Source organism: Manis pentadactyla, chromosome 4 (assembly GCF_030020395.1).
Source record: "Manis pentadactyla isolate mManPen7 chromosome 4, mManPen7.hap1, whole genome shotgun sequence".
Lineage (NCBI taxonomy): Eukaryota > Metazoa > Chordata > Mammalia > Pholidota > Manidae > Manis > Manis pentadactyla.
In genome coordinates, this window is record NC_080022.1 from 16,829,615 (window position 1) to 16,844,600 (window position 14,986).

Sequence of the window (14,986 nt, forward strand, 5' to 3'; positions counted from 1 at the left end):
CTGGGTTTGTTTACAGCAGTTCGTGGACTTGGGGGTATTTTGGTCAGGGGTGGATTTGGTTTGGGGGGCTTGTTGGTTGGTTTTTTTTAATGACAATGAAGTGACACTTTGACATTTCCTACCTTTTGAGGACTTGATCCTTCTCCAGGAAGAAGGTGCTTTCTGCTTACTGACTTAGGCAATACACCAAGGGCGAGATTTTATATGCACATTTCTGGATTTTTTATATGGTTTTCATTGACACCCTCCCCTCCTCACCCTGCATAGAGTTCCCACTTGCTGCCAGGCCTCACCAAAGCCAACTGTCACGGGGCCATCCGGGCCACTCAGAGACTGAGTGAGATTTGGGCAGAGGATGGGGGCCAAGGTGGAGAACATCCCACCCCAGGACTGTTTTGAAAGCAACAGATTGAGAAGGAAGTGGGCTCTGGGGCTGCAGAGCTACGAGTCTTTGCCCATTTCTCCGCTCTCCTTCTGCCCCAGTCTATCCAATACTTTCCAGGCAAATAGGCCCCTTCAAGGTTCCTGAGTGCCCTCAGATGGCCAGAAACCAGTTTTGTCTCTGGAAGTCTAAACAGGGCTGCGTCGGAGGCCAGGACCCGGATCATTCACTGTGATATCCCAGCCCTCCAGTGCGTCACCCCCGCAGACACGTGCAAGCATGCGCCTTTACTACACTGGGGAGAAGGTGTGTGCTTCTCTCCCAACTCCTTTTCTCCCCCAGACCTTTGCCCAGGTATGAAGGCCTTGGCCATGGGAAACCACCAGCCAAGGGGTCTGGCCATGGACTCCCTCCCGTGAGCAAATGCAGGCACCTGAGCAGAACAATCGGTTAATGAATTGAATGGAAATAAACACTTTAGTTATAAAACAACCCCTGTTCTCTGTAAGCTCCAACAGAGACCCTGGCACCCCTGGGACGTGTCAAGTGACCCATGATGCTCTTCTAAGGGACCCTTCCTTCCTTAGGATTCTAGAAGGCCCAGGGCTGAGAACACACATGGAAGACACCAAAGGTCCATGTGGCCTTTCTGGCTCTGGCTTGTCAAAAGCACAGGCAACAAAAGCAGCGAGTTGGAAGTGGCTCAGAACTTGGTGTTCAATGCCCTACAAATCAGGTGAGCCACTGCAGGCTGCATCAGGAGCAGGGAGGTGACAGATGCACTCAGCTCTCCTGGGCTACAGGAAGGGGGTCTGGGTATTAGATAAGCTGTGATGAGGTAAGTGCGAGGGTCCTGGAGTGCCCCCGGACCCCCAGTCAAAGCTCCAGGTGTGATCACCTTACCCTGGTCTGCTCTGACCTCTGTGCAATTGGGATCCCGCTCACATACAATCAGAAAACTTTGTGTGGAAGGAGGCAGGGAGGCAGGCATGCTGTGGGTATCAAGTCTAGCTGGCAAAGGGGAACAGGACACCACATCTCAAAACCATTCCCTTTGTCCGTGGGAGATTGACCAGTGGAAAAGACTCAGGCCGGGGTGGCCAGCTGAAGGCGCCCCGGTAGGGGTAAGCATCCAGCGTGGACCAGCCTGCTGTCACTCACCTGTTTTCCAAAGCCTGAGATGCAAAGGGAAGGAAGGGATTAGAGGGGGAGCACGGACCCCCCCGGGGTGGGGGGGAACAGCCGAACAAGCCACAGGGAAGCCACTGGCTGGTTTCCCATTAACTGGCCAGCCTTGGCCCAGCCAGCTGCCCTTTGTGCCCCAAAGCTGCCCAGCACGGGTGGCAGCTGTCCGGCACACAAGGTCACCTTCTGGAAGGAGCTGCCCTGATGCTCTTTAGATTAACTCCATCTCCCCAGCCCGCTCCCCCATTGCTCTGGGGCCCCACAGGGGGCTGGCACTTGGTGCTTCCTGTCAGATGGCTTCCTGTCTTAAGCTGCTGGGCTGGTGTCTGCTAGCCAGCACGTCTGCCCATCCACCCTCTAGGGCCCGAGTCCTCGGTGGTCCTGGGCCCCCACATGCCTGCTTCTCAGAGGGTACTATCAGACTCTCTGTGCCTCCACTCCAGGGTGACAGACAGATGTCACTGTGACTGTCCCAGGGTGTAGGTGGATGCTCACCTCTCCCCGCTGCTGGGACAGCTCCCCACCACCCCCTCTTGCTTGCTTCTCAGCAGGGAGTGGCAGGCCATGCTGCCAAGCGCCTTCCACTTATGCTGCCCGCTCGCCTGGGCACACGGCTCTAAGCCACCCGCTGCCTGGTTACTAATCCTTTCCTGGCTCAACCTCCCCAGTACCAGCCCCCACCTGCCCAGAAGTGTTAGAGGAGTTCCGGCTGCTCTGCACACAGTTGGTACTTGAGGGAAGAAAGCTGCCTTGTAAACATGGGCCAGGACACCATGGAAATGGGGACCAGCTGCTCTCAGAGGGTGTGACAAGCAGATCCACAACAGAGCCAGCCTGGGTGGTAGGGAGCCATACCATCACCCCCACTCATACTGCCCCAGAAACTCAGAAATGCATTATTGTTGATAATCAGCAGGCCCTCTCTGGAGTAAGATACTCAAAATATCTATCAACTGGTAAGACATGGGCAAACCAATCAGATTAGATGAAGGCCTTGCTGCTAGATCAAAACGCCTCAGAGTAGGGGCTAGGGGGGCTAGGGCAGTCAGGGACACAAGGGACCGGAGAAGTAGCTGTTCACAAACTAATGATGCCTCCTGCTCAGACGGCATCAGCTGGACTTCCCCATCATTTCTGGTTGGCCCCCTGCCGCCACCTCTCAGGGAGCTCCCTGCCACCCCCTTGTGTGCAGTCACTAGCTTTGAACCCCTCTCAGATCAGAGGCTCATCTCCAGAAGACTGGGAGCCCCTGCCCATGCCCAGCTCTTCCTCACGCCTGGCTGAAGCCCAGGAAAGACCCAGGCCACAGACCACCACCCTCCCCATTGCTCAGTCCTCGGCCACTCCTGGCTCTCTCCTGGGTCACTTTAGTTTCAAGATGGTACCAAAGGCTAGAAGACTCTTGCAGAGAAAGTAATGTAAATGCATTCAAAGGAAAGGATGCTGCATGATGCTAGGGAAAAATGCATCCTGACACCAGGCTTGCTCCTGTCACTAACTTAAGACAAGGATCTGTCTGAGTGAGTGACTTCCCCTGACCTCAGTCTCCCATTTGTCAAATGAAAACACCGGACTGGGGGCCAGGCATACAAAACACTTTATGCACTACAGGCCTGTGAGGAGGGACTCGTTCCCCCCCTAGGTGGGGGGAAACAGGTTCAGAGAGGGGAAGTGGCTTGCTCAGGATCACTCAGCCAGGAAGGGGCAGAGCAACTGTGTTCATCTGCGTCCAGTGCCCACTCCACCACACTCAATTAGTGACAAGAAGCATATCATGTCTGATGCTGGCCGGTAAGAAAAGGGAAGGCTCAAATGGTCTGGGGCTATCAGGGAGAGCTTCATGGAGGCTGTCTTGAAAATAACAGAAGTTGAGAGAAAAGGTATTCCAGGTGGAAGGAACAGTGTAACCAAAGAGGCCAAGGCTGGAATGGTCCAACAGTAGGAGTCATGCATGGATGGGCCATAGGAATGGTGGGAGGCGGGAGTGATTTATGGACAAGTTGAGGCAGTTTGGATGTGATGCACAGTCCAGCCGTAGCAAATTTTTGAGCAGAAGAGTAGCAGAGCGAGCATCAGGTTCTAGGAGAAAGTCAAGTTAGCCATTAGGTGGGGGCAGGATGGCTCATGGCTCCCGCTCTCCCCAGGGAGGAGCCCTCATTTATTCCAGGGGAATCCAGGCCCTGCTGCTTCATTTTCGATCCTCATTCACTGATGCAAATAATCCAAAGAGTCATTTCAGCTGCTTGGAACAGCAGGCTTGGGTTTTGTGCTTCCTGATCCCTAATTCAGCCGAGTTGAACTAACGCCCGCCCTACTTCCTCCAGGCCTCTCTGAGAGCTGCCAGACTCGCGACCAGAGCTGCGTGTATACCAGTGGTGGTACCAGTATGGGACAGCAGGCAGGTGAATGGGGCGCAGCACTGGGGGACAGAGTGGAGTGCTGGGGAGCAGGGACTGGGTGGCACCCAAACTGTGCAGGAAGCCCGTCTCTGCCCTGGAAGAGTCTGGGGTCCTGCCCTGTTCATAGTGTGTCATGCCTGGGACACCGAGAGAGAGAAGTTAGGGAGCCACACTACGCGTGTGCACACCACCTGCCAGCCTCAACCCAGCCTCCTATGAAATGGCTGCTGGCCCTTAACCTAGCGTGGAGAATGGCCTGCTTCCCAGTTAGTTTCCACTTTAGGGAAACCAGAGCCAGAGTGCTGGTCTCAGGAAGTGACCTGGCCTTTGCTGTGCAGCACAGGAAGGCTCAGGGTCCCCCCTTCAGAGGTTGGTCTCAGAAGATTGATGCAGGCATTACTTTCATCACTGGCACTTACATGCCAGGCCCCATGTGTGGGGACCTTACGGGCACTATTATCCATGTTTCCATATGAGGAAACAGATTCCCAGAGGATTCTGCTGAGGCCATTTCCCTTTGGTGCTCCCTCCTTCCCACCTACCAGGACTTCTCAAAAATTTTGCCACCCCTGTTCCCCTGCCCATCAGAATCTCCTGGGCTAATCATTCAAACTACATATTCCTGGGCTCCACTCCAACCTCCTAAATCAGAATCCCCAGGGTCAGGCCCAGGACCTTCTGTTTTTAACAAGCTCCTCCAGGAGTTGCCTCTAGACACAGAAATCCTCTCTTCACTTCCCCGGAGACAACCTGAGCCCTGATGTCTGCAGAGAGAGGGTCTGGCGTAGACAGGGATCAGAAAAAGGCAGGACGTCGTCAGATAAGATGCCCAAACACAGACGTGGATCAGGACCCATGAAGTAGGGGCTGGGACTGACCCTCAGGAATGGGTTCAGACTGAGCTGAGCTCTCAGGAAAATCAGAAAGCACCCCCCACCCAGAGTCTGTCAGAATTTAGCTTCGTAGCATGAAAGTGGCCTCAGGAAAGCTGACAGAGCAAGAGCACCAGGAACCTTAATACTTCAGAGGCCCCCTGCAGCCCACTGGGAGACCCCAGAGAGCTCAAGCCTACGGCCCAGGCCTGTTCACTGAACTGCTGGCCGGGTGGGCCAGGCAAAGTCGGGATGGGCCTTCCAGCTGGACCTGGAGCTTCATAAACCCTCCACACAAAAGCAAGCCCTGCTACCCAGACTAAGGCATGGCTTTCCCTGGAGGAAGAAGAGGGGGTGAAGGTCCTTGGCTCTATGCAGGATCTAACAGCCCCTGTTGGAGGAGTGGGGGAGGGAGGAGGTCAGAGCCTAGACCACATACATTGCAGAGGCCCTCACAGACTGCTGGAGTTCAGAATTCTAACACTCCATGGGCAAAAGATGCCAAGTCTAAGATTGCAAAGCCCCGTAATGCTAAGATTCCAATGGAAAGGTTCCATGCTTTTAAGATTCCACCACCATATGATTCGGTGCTGGTTAAGTCTTGAAATTTAAATCCTGGGTTCATCACAGCCCCCAAACCTGAAGACCCTAGCAGCAACAGAGCACTGCCTAGGAAGGCAGAGAGAGATGGGAGGGGAGTGGCTTGAAACAAATACTAACAATAGCCCCATGCTGTGGCTCTGCGTCAGAGGCGGACCGAAGTGCCAAGGACCCTCCTTCTGAGTGGGATGCTGAGTTTCTCACCCTGGCAGAATGGGAGAATTGCCCGCACCTGGCCCTCCCGGCAGCCAGTGGGGCTGGCTGCCCCAGGGTGCTGCTAAGCAGGGCCCCACACAGGCCACAGTGCTCACTGGCCAGTAGGCTAGACAGCTCAGCTTAGAAGCCAAGTAGGGGCCCCCAAAGAGGAAGCTGCAGGGCCAGGGATTTGTTGAGGCCTCTTCCCCAGCACACGCCCTTCCTGTTCACAACCAGAGTCTTAACACTGGGCAACCAGCAGGTGTTGCTGCAAACCCCAGAGCCAGGTGCCTTCCCACCACACTCGGGACACAGCATCCATGGCCACACAGCCCCTGCCTCATGCCAAGCCCCAAGCCCATTCATCCTTTCTAATTGAGGCCACTGACTGCAGGATCTGGAAGGCTGAGGGGGTGCCTCTGGGTTGCCCAGAACTAGTGGTCAGTCTGGTTGCTCTCCCTTCTATGGGCAGGGGCTCTGGTGAGCAGGGACACAAAGCTGAGCCCCTCAGGCTTGCCTAAGGTAGGGACACCCATCCACAGCCAGCCTCCCTGGGCTCCAGGGAAGAGCAGTTCACTAGTTGGTCATGCCCAGCCCCAAATCCTAATCATAGCTGCTATTTCTTGAGTGCCAACAATGTGCCAAGAGTTGTGCTTAACTTTTTTATCCACAGTGTCTCATTAGTACTCACACAGCTCTGTGAGACAGGTACAGTTATAATTCCCACTCCACAGACTAGAAAACTCAGAGATGTACGTGGTGGCTTCCCTGGGTCACAGTCAGTCGGTGGGCTCTGACCACAGCATCTGCCCTCCGAATCACGACACTGTGCTGCTGCCAGGGGGCCCCACACAGCCCCTCTCCACCATCAGACCCTTTATCGGTCCGGCCCCCGGGGGCACTCTTTTGGGGGGACTGGGACATCTTCTTTGTGGCTTCCTGAAACTATTGTCAGAACCAGGAGTGGTGGGAGTGAGAGACACCCCCCACTGCCCTGCCCCAGGTGTTCACTCCGCCTGGGCCAAGCAGGCCAGAGCTCTCAACCAGGGAGCTGAGGGGTCTGGCAGGGTTTCACACAACCCTGTTTCCTCTGGTCATAAATATGGGTTTTCCTGACAATGATGGGGTTCAAAAGTGATACGGCTGGGTTTGCAGTGGTTGTGGGTCAGACCTGGCTCCTCCAGATCCCCACTGCTATGACCAAGGACATCTCACCAGCTGTGTCCGTGAGCAACCCTGACCCTGTTACTCCAATGCCTTTGTAGGAGTATTTTTAGCAGAACACTTTTTTTTCCAAAATAAATGTGAATTGTAAAAATTTATCACCTGGACTCACAGTACTTTGTTTTTCCTGCTGAAGTTCTCCAGGGAACAAATGAGGACTCCTGAAGATCCTCAGCAGAGTTCTGAAGCATGACTAGGAGTTTTCCAAGACTCAGGTTAGAGCTGGAGCTAGGGCTGGGATTGGGGCGGGGGCTGGGGTGGGGATTAGGCCTGCGCTGGGGTGGGATAGTGAACTGGAGCAATAACTCCTAAGGGTCCTAAGAATACTCACTCGTGTTTCAATGGTCTGCTGTCAGGAATCCTAGGTTGTGAATTTCAGCCTTGTCATTTGTTAGCTAGGCGTCCTGGAGAGGCTCATTTTCATGTCTGTTAAATGGGGCAGTAATATCTGACTCCTAGAATGTAGGTGAAGGTTAATGAGATGAACCACAGAAGCACTTAACTCTCACAAACACTAATTCTTCGTATTTTGCTGGGCAGGCAGCAGGGCCCATGTCTGTCATACACTCTGCTGTGTTCTCCACAAACAGAACAATGCCTGGACCACGGTACACTCTCAATAAACGTTTGTCAAATAAATGTCAATTGAGTTCAGCTAAGGTGGCGGGAGTGGGGGGCATTGGGGAGAGTTCATAGTCAAATATATTTGGCAAACTCCAGGCTTGGGCAAGTTGATAAGATTTCTTTACTTCAGGGTATTGCAGAGCTTTATATATGCTAAAAGGGTGATGTGAATCTCTATAACATGCTGTCATTTGCAGAGGTTCCCATTCTGCAGGAAACACCTCAAGGGACCAGTGTCCCTGGGAGGACACTTGGGGAAGTGACCAGCTCCTGGGTAATGCTCTGGTCTGAGGTAAAGCGGGGCTCAGAATGAAACATGATGGGGTAGAAGTCAGAGGGGAATGGGATCTAGGAAGCCGTCATGTGATCACTCACTCATTCATTCATTCATTCAAAAAGTACTGACTGAATTCCTATTACATGAAAGGCCCTGCATTAGATACCATGGGGAAACAGAAATGATTCCATGTGCATCCTACCCTCAAGAGCAGATCAATACATGGACCAGTTCACATGAACCAGGCACCCCCACAGTCCTGGACACGAGGCTGGAACTAGGAATGCTGCGATGAATCAGACACATGCCCTCGCTCGGAAGTCTCCAGTAGATGGGGCCCAGTGGGCAGTCCGGCTATTACGACTCAGGGCAACATGTGGCACAAAGTGTCTACAGCTGTCGGGAAGGGCATGGTTAACCCTGAATGGGGGTCCCTAGGGATCCTGCAGGGTTCTAAAGCATGGCTGGGAGTTACCTGGAGCTGAGGTTGATAAAGTATTCTAGGTCTATTTCTCTGGAATAGCAGATACAAAGATATGAAGTCAACATTAACAGATTTTGTGAATTACTATGTAAGTAATGCAGATGTAAACATGACTACCATATTAAAAATAATAAATACCCCTCATCCCAGTTTGTACATACAGGTGGCAGGACTGCCAGCTCCTATGCGGTGCTCAGGAGTACAGGGTGGAGGGAACCCTGAATGCCCACAGTGAGGCCAACTGGGTCGTACACCACCTGCAGGCATATGGTAGGTAGAGCCCAGCATGCAACCTCACCACCTGCCTTAGACATCTTAGGGCCTCTGACCCAAGGCCCAAGACAGCTTCACTCGCCTGGTTCCTCTGAGAGATCTAGATCCCCTTAGTAGTTCCACCTGCCCCTGGCCCTGGCCCATCCTGGACTTCCCCTGGACTCTCCTGCTCATTCTGAGGTCCATTAACGCTCTGAGCCACAGGGAAGTCGCTTCACCTCTCTGAGCCTCAATGTCATCATCTAGAAAATGGAGATTCACTCATTTTTTTTAATTGAACCAATGTTTATTCATTGCCCACATGTGCTGGTCAGTTCACCTTGTTCTGGGAATAGAGCAATGAACAAATCAGGCATAAACCTTTGTTTTGGGGGGCCAGACAGGCACTTAAACAACTGAACGCAAATAATATGTTAGAGATGAAGCCATGAAAAACACTAGGGGAAATGGGTTTGAAGAGTTCTCAAGGGGGGTTGCAATTTTATAATAAAATAGAATAGCGGACACAGAAGAGTGCCTAATCTAAGACCCCATTGGCAAAATAATGGAGAACAGCCAAATTAATCAATGGGAATAGAATTTATAGAGTAGTTACTTCTAGGAAGTGAAGAAGGGAACCTCATGAAGGGCTGGAAATGCTCTGCTTCTGCATCTAGGTGGCAGGCACTTAGGCAGTTGCAGCCTAGGTTTAAAAAAATCATCACATATAAAAATTCATGTGCTTTACACATTTTACTGCATGTGTGTTATCCCTCAGTTTATAGGAACAGGGTGGTCAGGGAAGGCCTCGTGGAGAAGATGACCTGTGAGCAAATACCTGAAGGGGTGAGGGAGCCAGTGAGTGGGGACACTGGAGAGGGGACAGCAGGAGCAGAGGTAGAGGATGCCCGGCATGGCCAAGGAGCAGCAAGGATGCCAGGGCAGCTGGAGCAGAGAGAAGGGTGGGCAGGGGAGGGACTGAGGTCCTCTGGAGGCCATGATAAAGACAAACTCTCCTCTGAATGAGGTGAAAGCCCTTAGAGGGTCTGGAAATGCAAACGCCGTGATGTGACTTTTAAAGGGATCGCTCTGAGAGCTCTGCAGAATGATGGTTGGGAGTGTATCAGGGCTCTCCAGAGAAACAGAGCCACTAGGATATAGATGAAGAGGTTTATTTCAAGGGATTTGCTTATGCAATTTGGCTAGCAAATCCCAAATCCGCTGGGCAGGCTGGCAGGCTCGAAACTCTCGAGCAGGAGCTAATGCTACAGTTCAGAGGAATTTCTTCTTAGAGAAGAAGAGGCCCACACAGATTATTGGCGATAATCTCCTTTACTTAAAGCCAACTGACTGTAGATGTTAACCACATCTACAAAATCCCACCACAGCAACACCTAGAAGAGTGTTTGAATAACCAGTGTTGTGGCCCGGTCACATGCACAGCTAACTATCACAGGGAGCAATGGTGCAAGTGGGAAGACAGGAAATCACTACAGTACTGTAGGAGGCAGAGGACCGTGGCTTGAAACAGGATGGTAGGAGTAGAGGTGGTGAGAAGGGATTAGGTTCTAGATAGTGTGTGAACGTAAAGCCAACATGATTTGTTGATAAACTGGATGTGGGAGAAAGTGGTGGCCCAGGGGTGTGGCCTGAGCAACAGCAAAGACGGAGCAGCCACTGAGATGGGCAAACCAGGAAAGAGCAGGTTTGGGGGGGCCTGAGCATTCTATATGGGATATAAGTTAGAGATGTCTCCTGAACAGCAAGTAGGCAGTTGGATATGAGTCTGGAATTAGAGTGGTAGTCAGGGGTAGAGATGCAAATTAGGGAGTCTGGGGTTTGGCCAGGTGAGTACAGTAAAGCCAGAGAAGAAGAAAGGAGCTGAGAGCAAATGCAGGAGAGACCACAGCAATGGATGTGGGGGTTGTACAGAGAGTGGTGCAGCAGAGGGTGAGGACAATACAAAGGTGTAGGACCAATGAATTATTGTAGGGGGCTCCAGGGGCACTGCTGAAATGAGGATCCTGGAGGAATGGGAAGATAGGAAGTAGTGATTGGAAATCGGGTTGCTTAAAATTAAGATGATGGAGGGATTGCTGTTGTCAAGGTCAAGGGAATGACCAAGGCAGTGGAATGGACAGCAAGAGAGGAGGTCAAGGAACCAAAGGACTAGGGTTAGCAGCAGCATCCCACGTGGTTATTGAAAGCATCAAGTTATGTTGGAGAGGTTAGAAGACATGATAGCAAGCCAGGACCAAAAATATCCAAGGCATGATGGGTAGGGGCCCCCAGGTTAGGTGGGAATCTGAAGAGGATTCTATGAGGAGGGTAGCAGGAGATCTACCTGATGGCCTGAGATTCAAACAGAGAAAGCATAACAGACCTAACCTTGCAAGACCTTCATGAGGGTTAAATAGTTAATGGGCACCAGAGTGTCCAACAGAGAACTTGACATACAGCAGGGGCTCAGTGCCACTCCCTTAGTGCCCCCAAGAGCAGCTCTGCTGCTGTGTGGGGGAATGGGAGGCAAGAGATGGACTGAAGGTTGAGCTCAGCCTTCCTTCCTTGGAGCCACTCTGCCCTCTAGGGGTTGGGGCTAGTAACAGGCCGGAGCTGAGCCCCAGGGAGGAGGCTTGGCATCCTGGAGCTGGTGGGGATTAGTGAGATTGGACTTCCTGTCCATCTGATCCCCACCCCAGCTGAAGTCCAGGCCAGTGTGTGAGGAGCTGGTGATGGGGAAGGAAGCAAAGAAGGTTGAACCAAATGCTATGCCCTTCTCTGCTGAATTTTCTCTTGAGTGTATATGCAATGTTTATCTTTGATCTTTTAAAAGACACCTCTTCCAATCTCCCCACTCCTGACTCATTAACAATACTGTGTCTCAGGTCCAGGCCACTGGCCACAGAAATTCTCTATAGTAAGAACTCAGGAGCACCCAATCTGGTTGAGATGAGGGACTATGAAAGTTTTCTTGAGGCTGTAGTTACCAAGCCAGCATGCTATCTGTCTTTAAATTGCAAGTTTCTTGGGGGTGGCTTGGAGAGAGGGAAGGTGATGGAAACTGCCACCTCTTGGCACCACCGCAAACATTTTATCACTAAATGCTCACAGCCATCCAGAGATGGTTATTACTGGAGGTGTGCTGTTAAGTGTTTACCAACTAACTCTCCAAGTATAGTTCATGAACATTCATTGACATTTTAAGTCAAGTAGTAAGATAAAGGTGAAACAGTGAAGGAACATGCTGAAATTTTACTCATTCCCCAATGACATGCATGACAGCTGAATCAGATAAAGTTTTCAAATACTGGAGTACTTCCTCAATTTTGTGTGGTGTTCACCACAACACACTTTAAAATTTAGTCTGCTTTAATATGTTATCCATCTGAAAAGATGCTCCACAGAACTAATCATCAGGGAAATGCAAATCAAAACCACAGTGAGATAGCACCTCACACCAGTCAGGATGGCCACTATCCAGCAGACAAGAAATAACAAGTGTTGGCGAGGATGTGGAGATCTGGAAACCCTCCTACACTACTGGTGGGAATGTCAGTTGGTGCAGCCACTATGGAAAGCAGTATGGAGGTTCCACAAAAACTAAAAATAGAAATACCATATGACCCAACATTTCCACTTCTGGGAATTTACCTGAAAAAAACAAAATCACTGATTTGAAAAGATCTATGCACCCCTATATTTATCACAACATTATTTACAATGACCAAGATATGGAAACAACTAAAGTGTCCTTCAATAGATGAATGGATAAAGAAGATATGGTACATATATACAAGGGAATATTACTCGGCCATAAAGGAGGAAGAAATCTTGCTATTTACATGATTTCCAACATGGATATACTTGGACGGTATTATGTTAAGTGAGTAAGTCAGACAGAGAAGGACAAATACCATACGATTTCACTTATATGTGGAGTCTAAACAAAACAAAACAAAACAAACAAAATAGAAAAAGACTCCTAGACACTGAGAAGTGACTGGTGTTTACCATGGGGAGGGGGAAGGGAGGAGGTGGTGATACAGGTGAAGGGGACAAAAAGGCACAAAATCTCAATCATAATATAAATTAGTCACAGGGATGAAAGACGAGCATAGAGAATATAGTCAATAATTCTGTAATAACTTTCTATGTTGACAATAACTGCACTAGTTGGGGTGAGCATTTAATAACATAGGTAACTGTCAAACCACTATGTTGTATACTTGAAACCAATATAATATTGTATATCAACTACACTTCAATTTAAAAAGATGTTATCCATCACTTTCTTCGATCTAGAACAATAAAGTAATAAATCAAGCCCGGATTTATAGCAGTTTCCATCTTCCATGTGTAAATACTCCCACCAAGGCCAATTTCAAACTACCAATCTGAGTCAGTGAAGACTTGGGAAGAGGTGTTCAGTACCCATCATTACATAGTGTTTCCAAAATTCGGATACAATAATGTAAATAACCTCAAGAGCATAGATAATAGTACATAGTACAGTGTAGTAAAATAATTAGGAAGTGACTAGTTTTGGGTATTGTCTTTTTTTAATATAATTTATGCTATTGTAAATTTATCTACTCTAATTTCTAGTGAAGGTGTTTTTAACAAGTGGTTCAAAAAATTCCTAAGTAGGTAACAACAGGCTTTAGCACAGCATTGTTTCATTTTACAACAGTGGGAACTGAGGTTCACAGACACGGGTTGTCTAAAGCACTTAAGGTCAAGCCGACTGTGGCCTGTTTGGGATGATAACAGGTATATTTTACTCTAAAACTGAGTTCTTTCAAACATTCCCTAGATTTTCAAACTCTCTTCTCAGAAAGTTCTGGCATATCTCCCCTCATCTTCTCTGTGTCCCTAGACCACTTCAGTGCAATATACACAATTTTCTCTTCCTCTTCTTCCCTCTTAAAAACCAGCCCTCTGGGAACACCAGCCTGAGGCTGGACCCTTCCTCACACTATTCCAGGGGGCACTAAAGCTGAACCCCTGGTTTTGAGCCTCTGAGGCCAAAGAAGGAGCTCCCAGGTCCAGAGGAAAGTGAGGGATGGCCAGCCCAGCCTGCACACACTCGGGTGGCCTGCCGGATAGGCCTGTATTTAGTTCATCCCTCTCGGTGCAACAAGGAGCAGGAGAAAGAGCTGCGGAGCCCTGCAGAGCTGTGTTGGAAGCTCATTGATAAACTTGTGACCTTGGGCAAGTTACTTGCTTCCCCAAGTAAAGTGGGGCTTATAATCCCTACTCTCAGGATTGCTATAGCAATTATCTAAATACGGCCTTACTTCTCTTCCCGGTTTCCTTAAATGGTGTGATTCAGTGGACTCTAGGAACCCTCTCACTTGTCCCTGACGCCTGGAATGCCACCATAAAGGGCCAGCATTTGGGTTTCCAGCATTGTCACCTTCCAACTGTTCCTTTTAGATTCCAATACTCCTGGAGCAATAGCTGCTAAATGCTGAGGGAAATCCTCCCAGAAGAGAAATCCAAACACCATGTTGTCTGCACCACCTACAATCCCCTCTAGGTGACTGAGAGGCTCATGGGGTCCTGGAACCAGCCCTTAACATGTCTGTCCCAGGGACCACAAGCCCAGTCCAGGGGCTGGCTGAGGGAAGACTGTCCTGGTCGTCACTCGGGCTCTGCCCCTGTGTCTCTGTGTGATCTCAGCAAGTTACTTTCCCTCTCGGAGCCTCGTTCTCCCATTCTGCAGACATTTCCTGCGAGTGTTCTCACACCAGGCATGTGCCGGGCACTGCGGTTATGCCCGGGAGCGGGAGAGACCAGGTCCCAGCCTTCTGCAGGCCTTATTTAAGCAAATAAAAAGAATAATGGCAAATTGCCGTAAGTCCTGGGAAGGAAACCAGCAGATCACTGGTGCCAGTCAGGAAAGATGGTGGACTTTAGATAGTAGCAGGGGAGGCTTCCCTGGGGAGAAGAACTGAGCAGAGAGCTAGCAGATGAGGAGGAAGCAGCTACGTGAAAAGCCTCAGGGCACAGAAAAGCAAGGGCCCTTTGGCTCCTCACCCACGGAAGGCGGGTGCTCCCCACACGCTGCTCCTCACTGCCCTGGGTTCCGAGGAGGTGCCCAGGTTACAGGACACTACAGTCAGGGGATGGCCTTCTGGGCCAAGCTTCACCTCCCGACTCCATCTCCTCCAGAACAATGCTGCTTTTAACTGTTTTGAAGGCTGGATTTAGATGTTCGAAAAATCACACAGCAGAAAGATTATAGAAACCACTAGAAAGTCATGTTACTCATGATGACATGGTCGCTGAGGACTCTTCCAGTAATAAATCTTAGGATCTCTGCATTCATGAAATAAAGGAGGACTGCTGGGTTCACAGAGGTAATGGACGCACACAGATGCCCTGGGAGCACAGGGCGGGGCAGGTGAACCTTTTGTCCCTGGCTATTCGACCAGTGATTTTGGAAGTCAAAGAGCTTCTGTAACTACAAAAAGTGCAGACAGTGAGTCA